This window comes from Gekko japonicus, unplaced genomic scaffold (assembly GCF_001447785.1).
Source record: "Gekko japonicus isolate JY-2015 unplaced genomic scaffold, Gekko_japonicus_V1.1 scaffold1728, whole genome shotgun sequence".
NCBI lineage: Eukaryota > Metazoa > Chordata > Lepidosauria > Squamata > Gekkonidae > Gekko > Gekko japonicus.
In genome coordinates, this window is record NW_015176504.1 from 383,623 (window position 1) to 389,329 (window position 5,707).

Below are 5,707 nucleotides of genomic sequence, written 5' to 3' on the forward strand. Positions count from 1 at the left end.
TGGAAGATGAGCTCGGGACAGTTAAGGTCCCCTGTCACATTGTTTGATTGAGTTTGGAGGCTAGACCCGACTGGTTAACCCCAGCATGGGTCAAAAGTCCTGACTCTTGTGCAGTGAAAATTATTTTGGCCCTTAGAGACCCAGTAGTCGCCCGACTCACAGCACATTCCTTCCCTCTCTCCCTTTAGCTTCTGTCCACATTAGATTAGCAGCAATGAAGTAATGAAGCTCCCATTTATGTATTTGTTGATGAGTTGTTTTGTATCACTCTGCAACTTGCAAGGCTTTCAGAGTGGTTGACAAAGCAAAACAGCAGTCGGGGGCAATGTTCCCTCTAAGCTGTGGAAACTTGTGAGCAAAAATTCTACTTTGTGGGCGATTTGGCTACAGCATTAATTAGTTTGCTCTGGAGCCATCCTTCCTGAGCTAAGGCAAAAATCTGTGAGCTGGAGGCTAAAAAACTGTGAGCTAGCTCACACTAACTCAGCTTAGAGGGAACACTGGTCAGGGGGCACCTTGAAGACTGGCTCTGTCCACATATCCACTCTGACAACACAGTCACCGGACTAGCTATGCCATCTCAGGTTCATTCACTTGTTCATCTTCCAGCATTATATATGCCATTGAATATCCTCAGTTCCCTTCCACTCTCTGCATCAGACAAACACGTCAGTCCTACAAAAAAGCCCTACAAAAAAGAATAAAAAGACATAAATCTGACATTAAAAACCGCAGCACTAAAAAAAAAAAAGCGGGAGAACATTTTAATGTCATTCCATTGCTGACCTAAGTGTGGCTATCCTCAAAGAAACTTCAAGGGGAAATTACAACATGAAATTGGAGGACCTGAGTTCATTCACGAGTTCAGAGCACTGAACCCCTCTCCAGGGCAGGATAGGGACACAGGATTCTTATCTCACTACAGATGCTAATTTTCTGCCCCCCCCAAGCATTTCTCCTCTAATCAAGCTGATCACAAAATGCAGTGTACCTTTGCATCCTTTACAACACCCCTCCCACCTTCTGACTGGGATAAAAAGACTCAGGTCTCCATTCCTACTCATGTCTGTTGAAGGCAGCTCTGATTCTTGAAAGCTGTACCCGAACATCTTGTTGGCCGCTAGGGTGCCACCGGACTCAAATCTAATTTTTATTCCAGTATAAGCTTTTGTGAGATGAGCCCACTTCTTCAGAGAAGAACCCTGGCAAGTACATGGATGGGAGACCTCCAAAGAATGCTAGGGCTGGGAGGCAGAGGCAGGCTATTGAGCCACTTCTCTGAATGTCCTCCATACCCCAGTAGGAGTCCCCAGAGGTCACCATGACTTCCAGGCACAGGCACACACAAACATGCAAAAATCTCCCCCCCCCCCAGTTCCAGGGGGGAGAGGCTTTCCAGCTCTTGCAAAGGTACAGTAGGTAACAAGGTATCCTGGTCCCCCCACATTTTTAAAAAGTTCATATTCTTCTCTAAAATGGCAGCAACAACTGCAGGTTGAACCTCCTATCTGCCTGCCTGCCTTTGATCCAAGGTGCTCAGGGGGCCATGCATGGTTTTCCTTTCTGCAGTTTATCCTCAGAACAACCAGGGGTCATTTCCTGCAGGAGCGCACAGGAGCGGAGCTCCGGCAGTAAAGAGCCCAGGGGGCAGGCACATGCAACAAACCCCACCCCCTGCTCCCAGCAGCCCTTAGTCAGAACAAGAAGCAGCCAGGTAAGTTGCAGAGCCCCCCCCCGGCCCAAAACCGCCCAGTGGCACCTTTAAGACCAAGTTTTTTTCAGGTACAAGCTCTCCCTCCTCTGCGAGGACAGATCTCACGTTCCCCCTCCCCCAATAGCTAGCAATCCAAAACAGTCCAGCGGAGCCTGAGCGGTGGGTGTTGCCTTCTGACACACTTCTGGTGATGTCAGGGGGTGTGGCATATGCAAGTAAGTTATGCTAATGAGTTATGCTAATGAGCTCCTGCACCTCTTTTTCTACAAAATGACCCCTGAGAACAACCCTGTGGGGTAGGCATCTGAAGAAGTGAGCAGTGACTCATGATCGCTCATCCCCCGCCACAAATTTTGTTAGTCTTTAAGGTGCTACTGGACTCTCGCTCTCTTCTCCTGTGAGGTAGGGCTTAGGCCTCGAGAAAGTGACTAGCAAAAGGACACTTGGCCAATTTGATGTCAAATTGGGGGGTTTGAGACTGGATCTCCTGGATTTTAGTCAGACACTCTTAACTACTCCACCATACTGGTTGGAGCTGGAGGCTAAAAAAAAGTGAGCCAGCTCACACTAACTCAGGTTAGAAGGAACACTGGTCAGGACCTGTGGCACCACACTGTTTTAGAGTCGATCCTGATGGAACCTACTTAGAACATGAAGATAAGAGATTCATCTTGTGGCTGATAACAGCAATATCCTTGAGTACAATTAGAAGGTGGGCCCTGGCTTTCATGAAAACTTCTGTTTCTTTTTTTGTTGTTTCAAAATATAACATGAAAACTAGAAGTAAGTGGAGTTCTGGAGGACATTTAAGGATAACTTGGTGGCTCTTGCTCTTAGGGCTAATCGGAGGAAAGAGAAGCAAAAAATAGACTTAATATTCCTTTTGTGCCTTATTATCCTCTCAAGAGTTTAAATAATTTATCAAAATGTTGATTCTTTAATACAGGCGGAATCCAAGAAATATAGGTCCTTACACTTCAAGATCTGCAACACAATAATTGCTCTTTCTCTTAATTTGGATAACTGTGCACCAGTTGAGCTGAAGGCTACTGGGGAGGATAATGTAGATAACTTTTTTTAAAAAAATGAAGATATCACATCAGAATACATTTCAGAAATTACAGCTTCCAAAGCCATCCACAGCAGCAGAATTCAGCTATTAAGAGGGAAGCTGTTTGGGGGGGGGGAATCTCTTAAGCCCAGCAGAACTGAAACTGTAGAAGGGGGAGAGGTAAATTTTTAAATCCCACAACCAGTTATCATTGCCTATTTGGAATCATGAGCTGACAGGTTTTGGAAATAGGATTAGAACTTTTAAAGTTCTGGGGTGAGTTCCCCGTTGTCATTTAATCGACTAATAACGTTACCACCACTTTAACAAGCTACACATACTGTTATTTGGCCTCTTTTAGTAAATCTTCAAAAGATTAGAGTTTTGAAATTGTCTGCTGGCTGTCAGTGGAAGTTGCAAGTCACACCGATTTTGGATTACTGTGAAATCAACACCAGGCAAAAAGGTTTGGTCAACTACAGGACACAGTTGGCCTCTAAGAAATGAAATTCTCATTGTGTGGTATTTGGGGCACTTTGCAAGGCCCCTGTTTTTTTCTTCACTGAGGGCTAGTGGAATGATATGGCAAACATTTTTTCCTTCCTGTCCTGCTTTGGTCCAGTGGATTATTCCGATTCACTTGCCACTTTTTGCAATTATGAAGGCCACTGTCCAACATTATGTTTACCCCAAAGGAAGACAACTTTGGGATCTCCCACATCCTCATTTTTGTTTCTTGCACCTACCTATTGCTTTGGGCTCCCCCCCCTTCCGCATGTGTTTTGCTCCTGCTAGTGGTTGATTTGATATCACATCCCTGCAGGGCTATTTTTGGGCAGGAACACACAGGAACGGAGTTCCGGCTGACTCCCAAGTTGGCCACGCCCAGCAGGAACTCATTAGCATAATAGGCCACACCCAACAGCAGAAACTCATTAGGATTGGCTACATTAGAGGTGTGTGGCCTAACATGCAAAGGAGTTCCTGCTACAAAAAAAGGCCCTGGGTTTTGACAAGAAACAAGGTAAACAGAATAACAAGCAAAAGGTGGGTGTGGCTGGATAACTACACTTCTGGTAACATGGGGGTGCGGCTTAATGTGCTAATGAGCTGTGCTGTCAGGGGGTGTGGCCCAATATGCTAATGAGTTTCTGCTGTTGGGTGTGGCCTATTATGCTAATGAGTTCCTGCTGGGCTTTTTCTACAAAAAGAGCCCTGCATCCCTGTATGTCCAGCATAAAAACGTGCAGTTTAAATCTGCAGGGAGATATGCTGGACACACATCGATGTAATACAAAATCAATCACTAGGGGGAGCCAAACATGTGCAGAAAAGACCCCCCCCCAAAAAAAAAACCAGTAAGGACATACAAGTGAGGGAAATGAGAATACAGAAGAGCCCATTGAATGTAAAATGATCTCCCTTTAAAAAGGTTATACTCAAACTTTTTTTTGGAAATCACTGTACATAACTGTAACTAGATTGTAAATTTAAGAAGGGTCCCCCTTTTCATAACGGCAATAGGGGGGGGGGGTTCCTAGTCTTCCTTACAGTCAAATCAGGTACAGAAGAATTTCCTGGTGGTGAATCAGATCAAGGCCCAGCTCCGCCATTCAATTTTTAACGCAGCTACTGGATGCTTCTGGAAATCTATAACTCAGATGATGGGTTTGTGTATGGGGGGGGGAGTTATTAACCCTTCAGCTTCCATTCAGTCATTTAAAAACTTGTATTTTATTCATTTGAAATGATAATAATAAAACAGAGTGTCTGGTTTGGGAAAGCAAAGCCGTTAGGGTGAAGGATGAGAATCTCCATCTTGTCTGAGCCCCAACAGCACAACCCTGTGCAGAGTCATTCCAGTCCAGGCACATCGCAATGAAAGGGCTTAGCCTGGAACAGTAACCAAGAATCAGAGCTTTGGGAAGGAGCTATGCAAAGGGAGGGCCAGGGCTACGTAGAGGAGAGCAAACATCATTCTTAATTCTTGGCCTCTCAGGAATTCCTGACTAGATGGGACGGCGCCTTCATGGTGGGCGCAAGGGTGTTGCTGCCATTTTGAAGTCATTTAAAAATGCTGCAAGGGCCCACAGGGTGGGACCATTGTTCCTCTAACACCTTTTCAAGGGCCGAAGATGTGTGAGGGGAAGGGTTATGGTCATTTCAGTACTTGATAAAGCATGCAGGAGGGGGACAAGGGTGCCTCAGCCTGCCACACTGCAGACCTGTTCAGGATCAGGCCCTTGTGAAGGCCCGTAGCCAGGATTTTGTCATTCGGAGGGGCCTTTAAATAAGTCAGGGGGCACTAATGTCACAAAATAAAAGATAAATAAAAATTTTAAAACCCTCACTTTTGCAGCGTCCACACTCTGCCTGGGGAAGCAAGCCGTGCTTGGGGAAGGGGCAGTGGTGGGGAGCAGTGTTCCCTCTAAGCTGAGTTAGTGTGAGCGAGCTCACAGTTTCTTAGCTTCCAGCTCACACATTTTTGTCTCAGCTCAGGAAGGAGGGCTCCAGGGCAACCTAATTGATGCAGCAGCCAAATCGCTGGCTCACCACTTGAATGCCAGGAGCTCACAAAGGAGAACTTTTGCTCACAAGTCTCCACAGCTCAGAGGGAGCATTGGTGAGGAGTCCTCTAGGTGGCCCAGAGAGTCAGGAGTCCTCTGGGCAGCCCAGAGAGATGGGGGCCAGGGGGCCTTGGCAGGAAGTCAGGAGGCCAGGCCCCGAAATGCCCCACTGTAGCTACAGGCCTGCCCTTGTGGCATTTCAAAATTACTTCACAATGGCAGCAGCATCCCCATGACCTCCACAAGGACACCTTCACTGTCCCTTGAGCGAGAGGAGAGCTAGCGCACTGCAGTGGTTAACAGAACAGGCTGTGAGGTAAGAGATGCCTCATTCTTACGACTGTGTCAATTGACTGAGTAATCCCGTAGGAAAGG